Source organism: Crocuta crocuta, unplaced genomic scaffold (genome assembly GCF_008692635.1).
Source record: "Crocuta crocuta isolate KB4526 unplaced genomic scaffold, BGI_CrCroc_1.0 scaffold221, whole genome shotgun sequence".
NCBI lineage: Eukaryota > Metazoa > Chordata > Mammalia > Carnivora > Hyaenidae > Crocuta > Crocuta crocuta.
The window spans coordinates 1,401,562-1,409,748 of NW_027528610.1; positions in this window are offsets into that span (position 1 = coordinate 1,401,562).

Below are 8,187 nucleotides of genomic sequence, written 5' to 3' on the forward strand. Positions count from 1 at the left end.
TTCCCCTGTACCCGCCCCGGATTCAGCGCTTGCCAAGAAACCGATTTTTCTGCCGCCCTGAAATGCAATCCTTGTGTTTGGGTTTGGAGTCGTTTTGGACTCTGAGATGACGTGTAACCGTGTGGGTCCGTAGGGTTTGCAGATTCCTGCCAGGACAGGGTCTGATTTGGGCTGTGCCCCCCTCCCCCACCCCCGCCCGACCTGGGCTTCCTCTGCTGCTTTTGTGTTTACACCGCAGGGCGCAGGGCGCTGGAGTCGATTGTGTTCTCTTCACAAACAGCCCGGATGTCTTCACGGGCGGAGGCCAGACGCCTGCCCAGGAACAAAGGTCGGCCTACAGACGTTACACAGCGGGGGGCGGCTTGCAGGAGCCCAGGACTGGAATGTCTTTGAAGTACAACCTCCTTGCAAGGCTGGCTGGGGGTCGCGTCTCCAGAAATTACTGGGTCTGGCGGACGCCCCGCTGCTGGGTGATGATGCGAGCGTCAGGCTCATGGTAGTGAACACGTCGGCTTGTCTGGGCCCACACACCCCGTTTTCACACATGTAGTAGGACCATAACCAAGGGTACAATTAAATGAGAAAAAATTTTGTGGTAGAAGCAATTTTTCTATCAATCAGTCTATCTATCTATATTCTATCCACCTCTCCATCCATCCATCCATCCATGCATCCATCCATGCATGCATCCATCATATCTATCCGTCTGTCTGTCTGTCTACCTATCTATCTGTCTGTCTGTCTGTCTATCTATCCATCCATCCATCATATCTATCTATGTCTCTGTCAATCCATCCATCCATCCATCCATCCTATCTATCTGTCTATCTATCTATCTATCTATCTATCTATCTATCTATCTATCTATCTATCTATATTCTATCTACATCTCCATCCATTCTTCCATCCATCCATCCATCCATCCATCCATCATATCTATCTATCTATCTATCTATCTATCTATCTATCTATCTATCTATGTATCTATCTACCTACCTATCTATCCATCCATCCATCTATATTCTATCTACCTCTCCATCCATCCATCCATCCATCTATCCATCCATCCATCATATCTATCTATCTATCTATGTATCTATCTATCTATCTATCTATCTATGTACCTATCTATCTATCATCCATGTATCTATGTATGTATGTATCTATCTATCCATCATATCTATCTATCTATCTATCTATCTATCTATCTATCTATCTATCATCTATGTATCTATGTATCTATGTATGTATGTGTGTATGTATGTATGTATGTATGTATCTATCTATCTATCATCTATGTATCTATGTATCTATGTATCTATCTATCATCTATCATCTATCTATGTATCTATCATCTATGTGTGTATGTATGTATGTATCTATCTATGTATCTATCATCTATGTATCTATGTATCTATCTATCTNTTAAATTTTTAATACAAGGTGGAGAGTGAAAAATTGAGTGTTAGTTGTATCTCTTCTATCTATCTATCTATCTATCTATCTATGTACCTATCTATCTATCATCTATGTATCTATGTATGTATGTATCTATCCATCATATCTATCTATCTATCTATCTATCATCTATGTATCTATGTATCTATGTATCTATCTATCATCTATCATCTATCTATGTATCTATCATCTATGTGTGTATGTATGTATGTATCTATCTATGTATCTATCATCTATGTATCTATGTATCTATCTATCTATCATCTATGTATCTATGTATCTATCTATCTATCATCTATCATCTATCTATGTATCTATCATCTATGTATNTATGTATGTATCTATCCATCATATCTATCTATCTATCTATCTATCATCTATGTATCTATGTATCTATGTATCTCTCTATCATCTATCATCTATCTATGTATCTAACATCTATGTATGTATGTATGTATGTATGTATCTATCTATGTATCTATCTATCTATCTATCATCTATGTATCTATGTATCTATCTATCATCTATGTATCTATGTATCTATCTATCTATCATCTATCATCTATCTATGTATCTATCATCTATGTATGTATGTATCTATCTATCTATCTATCTATGTATCTATCTTCTATCCACCACTCCATCCATCCATCCATCATCTCTCTCTCAGTGTCTCTCTCTCCTTTTTAAGGTTTCTAAGGTGTTTTGTAAATTGCAGCATGAAATATTACATACTGTTTTTTGTGGCTTCTTTTTTCTACTCAGCCTAGTCACTTGGACACCCCCACCCCTTTGTGTTGCCTGTATTATCAACAGCTTATTCCTTGTGGTTGCTGGATGTGGTTCTGTAGGATTCTGGATATCTCAGAGTTGATTTATCCACTCACCTGGAGTGTAAAATTGTATTTTCTGGAGTGGATGTTAAGTGTTTTAAGAGTATTTATGGTATTTCCTATGTCTGCACGTATAGGAGGATTAGGAGGAACTTAACAGAGGACCGTGGGGGAGAAGAAGGGGGGAAATGGTGGGGGGGGGGGAGGGAGGCAAACCATGAGAGACTCTTGAATGCTGGGAACAAACTGAGGGCTGATGGGGGGGAGGGGGAGGGGGGAGACGGGCATGGAGGAGGGCACTTGTGGGGATGAGCACTGGGTGTTGATTGGAAACCAACTTGACAATAAACTTCTTTTAAAAAAAAGAGTATTTATGGTATTTCCAGGAAGACAAGGAGGTAGGTGGTCATGAGGTTAATCAGAGGCTAATCAGAGGTCGTGAAGGTGGGTGATGTTTGCTTGGTGGTAAAATAATAAAATCTCTACAAGTTTGTACACTGTAAATTTTGTCTCCCTTCCTTCCTTCCTTCCTTCCTTCCTTCCTTCCTTCCTTCCTTCTTTCTTTCTTTCTTTCTCTCTATTTCTTTCTTTCTCTTTCTTTCTTTCTTTCTTTCTTTCTTTTTCTTTCTCTTTCTTTCTTTCTTTCTTTCTTTCTTTCTTTCTTTCTTTCTTTCTTTCTCTCTCTCTCTCTCAGTTTCTTTCTCTCTTTCTTTCTCTTTCTTTCTTTCTTTCTTTCTTTCTTTCTTTCTTTCTTTTTCTTTCTTTCTCTCTCAGTTTCTATCTCTTTCTCTTTCTTTCTTTCTTTCTTTCTTCTTTCTTTCTTTCTTTTTCTCTCTCTCTTAGTTTCTTTCTCTCTTTCTCTCTTTCTCACTCTCTCTTTCTCTTTTCTTTCTCCCAATCTCTTCCTTCCTCCCTTCCTCCTGTGTGTTACACTCCCTGAATGGGAAAATGCACCTTTTACCAAAGAATGAACAAATACTAAAATATTGAAAACCATAAGTTGACACACAGCGTGAGAGTTTTGCCAATGTAGAAACCAGGCTCCTGGTCTCTGAATTTACTTCGTAATGGGTGTCATTGAACGTATTATTAGCTGAAAGCAAGTAATGAGTTTTTCTCATCCTGCAAAAAACGTGGCTTTATACGAATTGTGAGTGGGAAAGAAGAATGACAGATTTACTTAAAATTTTCCTTACTGTTGAGTATTCTCTGTTATATTTTATCATAATGACATTGACAGGGTCATTGAATATCAGGCAGTTTGGAGGACGTTTGGGGATTTATGTGAATTTTTTTAGGAGTCTGTCAGGTATGTGGGGGCCACAGGTGATAACGTCAGAGCCAACACATTCAACGTTTTCCAGAGGAGTCAGTAAAACAAAACAATGACAAAATTGCTATCTTCGGTTTTCATTGTTATATGTAAATTAGGGAAAACATAGAATAGAATCACAGAGGTTCTGGGGCGCCTGGGGGCTCAGTCGGTTGAGCGTCCGACTTCGGCTCAGGTCATGATCTCGCAGTTCGTGGGTTCGAGCCCCGCGTCGGGCTCTGTGCTGACAGCTCAGAGCCTGGAGCCTGTTTCAGATTCTGTCTCCCCCTCTCTCTGCCCTCGCCCACTCATACTCTATCTCTGTCTCTCTCAAAAATAAACATTAAAAAATTTAAATAAAGAATCACAGAGGTTCTGTTCTCAATCCGCATCTCTGGGTGAGAACCTCAGAATCTTGCGTGATGAATCAAGAGCTTGTGATACCTTCCGGAATGACTTCCTATCAGTGCAGCTCACCCTGGAGACAGGATGATGTCATGCCCCTTGGGGACACTTGTCTGGGAATAACTTTGATTGTCGTACGTGGGTGGGGGTTCTCGAGGCAGGTGGCGGGTGGAGACCAGAGACACCGCCCCTCCCTCACACCCGAGGGCCGCCCAGCCCCGGATGATGCTCTCAGCACAGGGCAGAGAAGGACGCAGATGCTCGAGTGAAAACCAGACCCGCCTTCACGTTTCCTCCACGTGAAGCACGACCTGCTGACCTTTGCCCGGTTCCGCCCGGGGTTGGAAATACATACCGGCATTTCCTTGGCTGGTGTCAGTGGCTAGAAGGTTTTTTGTTAGTGGATCTTAATTAGAGAGAGAAGGTTGTAATTCATGGAGAGGCTGCAGTTGAGTTTATGGGGTGACCTTAAGCTACACCCCCAGACCCGGAACTCAGTGGATCCGCCGAACAGTGGGGCCACCCCGTTATTACCGCCCGTCGTCTGGAGCGTGAGCAGGTCACATGCAGGTAGAGTCTCCGTGCTCTTGGAGGAAAGGTCCCCTCAAAGTAATTACCGTTTTGACGTCGGCGGCGGGTTGGAGGATGCCTCACAGGATGACACAACTTTACCATCGAAGAATCCCCAAAGATCAATGAGATCCTCTTTATTTTAAGAAAAACAGCACCGAATTCTGCACTATGAATAGATGCCAAATGCATCACCCATTTCAGGGCAACATGAGTTCGGCTGCCTTCACCTGCATGTACTTAAAAGCAACGTTGCAATGAACGCCCTGGCTCCTGCATTTTGCACGCTGGCCGGGCGTGTGTCTGGGGTGAGAAATCCAGGCGGTGTGTCATAGCTTGCGATATTTTTTTAATCGAATATTTAATGGTGACAAACCCTCATGGAAACTTTCACCGGCAATGGAATCTCCTGCTATTGAGCCTGGAGAAATCGCTAGAGTTTTGACGGCTTCACAACTACTTATTTTTTACTTCTTATTTGTTTATGTCTTTATTTTGTTTTGAGAGAGAGACAGAGAGCGAGCGGGGGAGGGGCAGAGGAAGAGAGAGAGGGAGACACAGAATCCGAAGCAGCTCCAGGCCCTGAGCTGTCAGCACAGAGCCCGACGCGGGGCTCGAACCCACGAACCGTGAGATCATGACCTGAGCCGATGTGGGATGCTAAACCGACTGAGCCACCCAGACGCCCCAACCTGGTGATGTTTAAAACTCACCTTTTCCGGTCTTCAAGGAGGCGAAGCCTAGAGTGATGTGCTGATGAATCGTGTCTGTCTGCTGGGAATGGCTTGTGGACCGCCGGACGCTGATTAGTCCATGGCGTCTTTATCTCTTGTCCAATCGATTCATGGGAAGTAGTGCAAATATTGTCTCCTTCTCTGGACGTGCCTGTTCTGCTTTGCTCGTGGGGTCTGTTGGCGCAGAGAAGTTCACTGGTCCCCACCCCCCCATTCTGCCAATTACTTACAATTCTCTCCCCTGGCCGCTGTAGCAAATTGTCACAAACTAGGGATGTGCAGTGACAAATGCATGATCCCACATGGAGGCCAGAGTCTGAGATCCTGGGGGGGCGGGGCTGAGCCCCCTCCTGAGCCCCCGGGGGGGGGTCCTCCCCGCCTCTCCCAGCTCCTGGGGCCCCAGGGTCCCCGGGCTCGTGGCCGCGTCCCCCCGTCTCTGCCTCCGTCTTCACGCGGCTTCTCCCCTGTGTCTGCGTCTCCTGTTCTGTCTTTTACAAGGACATCTGTCATTGGATTCAGGGCCCCCTCGTCCAGGATGAGCTCATCTCAGATCCTTCACTTACATCCGCAAAGACCCAATTCCCAAATAAAGTCCCATTCCCAGGTTCTTCCTTACCTGATCACCTCTCTCTCACTCGGGTGTCCATGACTGATAAGCTTGCAATTTCCGGGTCATTGGGAGTTAACCTCTAAAGGCGAAAACATGAACATCTGGAATTTTAAATACTTTTTTCCAGATTTGTTGAGATGGAATTGACATAGAACATTGTGTACATTTGAGACGTACAATGTGATGACTGGTTACCTGTGTCTACTGCAAAGTGATACCGAAAATAGATTAGCTAACACTTCAGCCACCTCACACGGTTACATTTTCTTCGCCGTCGTTTTAGAAGGTCCCCCCCACCATCCAGGGTCACCGTTTTGTTAAGTTTTGCTTCTCTGCTTCTCACTCTCTCTCCAAGGGAATGTAGCCTCTGCACACGCATTTTGCACAGTGCTGTTCCATCCATTTGGGGACAGACCTATTAATAACAGGATCTTTTATACCAGTATTGGGAGGTGCTTCTCGCTTAGGTAGATAACTGTGAACATGTCTGGAAACATTATTTATGCTCATTTTGTTTTATTTTTGAGAAAGAGAGACAGAGCACGAGCGGGGGAGGGGCAGAGAGAGGGAGACACAGAATGTGACGCAGGCTCCAGGCTCCGTGAAGTTAACTTTTATTTCCATCTGTTTTGCAAGTTACTCCTTGCCGGTTAGGACCAACTTTGCACAGGTGAGTAGGAGCATCCATTGCGACTCGTACCGGTGTTGGATTGGAGATTCCCGGATGTAGGAAATGAAACGGAAGGGGCTTCTTTCTCCCAGCCCTTGGGAAAGTCTCGATGTCTTCTGTGTGCTTTTACTGGGAATGAATTCTGGAAATGACTCGAAAGGCAACGGAATGCCACGTAATGTGTTAGGCGGTGGGGTTGGACAGAGGGTGGCTTTTCAAGAAGTCCCCATGGGATCAAGTTGAATGTCCAAGTATTGATTGGAGGCCAGGGGGCAGATAAAATGGGCCCCCGCTGAAAGGTGGGGTGTAGGCTTCGCCAAATGCCCCAGGAGACTCAGCTTCTAGAAATGACCCATTTCAGAGTCTCACTGGAGATCTAAGGTGAGAAGGTTGAAACTGGACACACCACACACACACACACACACACACACACACACACACGAGATAGAGGGGCAGAGACCACCAAATGGCACACCTCCAATTCACTAGCCTTCGTGGAAGTCTTCCAAACTCTGACTGCACCCCCTTCTCCCATAAAACACAAGCGTCCTCAACCCTTCGAGGGAAGCGGGGTGATATTTTAAGGAGCCAATGGGAACACGTGTGTGGAAATGCGTTGGGAAAGAGGAAGCCCTTTAAACTCCACGGCGGTGTCATTAACTGTGATTATATATCATTTTCCTTGTGGGTGGCCCGTCAGCCTACAGAATCTCACTCACCTGGAGTCATCTGAGGGTCTTTGGCGGGGGCGGGGGGACACAGGACTCTAGCCCTGTTTCGACTCTTACAAGAGGTTTGTAATTACAGCGGCTAAACGCGGCTTCTTGCGCTCAATGAGTTTGGCCAACGCGGCCATGAGTTCACGGTGTGCATCCCTGTGCTGTTTAAGGGAGACGTTGACTATGCACCTTGGGTAGAAAAATGTTCTTTCCTTCTTTTAATTTTTTATTTATTTTTAAATTTTGTATTTATTTTTTTTAATGTTTTATTTATTTCTAGGAGAGAGAGAGAGAGACGGCGTGAGCAGGGGAGGGTCAGAGAGAGAGGGAGACACAGACTCTGAAACAGGCTCCAGGCTCGGAGCTCGCAGTCAGCACAGAGCCCGACGCGGGGCTCGAACCCACGAACCGCGAGATCATGACCTAAGCGAAAGTCGGACACTCAACCGACTAAGCCACCCAGGCGCCCCTTAAAATGTTTGTTTTCACGACGGCACGAGCGGGGGGAGGGACAGAGAGGGATGGAGACAGAGGGTCGGAAGCAGGCTCTGTGCTGACGGCAGTGAGCCCTGCACGGGACTCAAGCTCATGAACCGTGAGATCATGAGCTGAGCGCAAGTTGGATGCTCAACCGACTGAGCCCCCCAGGGACCCCGAAAAATGTTCTTTCTAGCAGAGTACCGCACGTGCCGTACACCTGATACAAGTAGTTATTGAATGCATAGCCATTGGGTGACGACTTGTTTATTCCAGTGACTGAAGGGTTTTTGTGGCCAGATCCACGTAAGTTGTCTGCGATCTGCCATGACAAGTGTCCAGACACGCGTGGGTCACTTACGGCGTCGGTCACATTGTCTCGGACGAACACGACTTGCG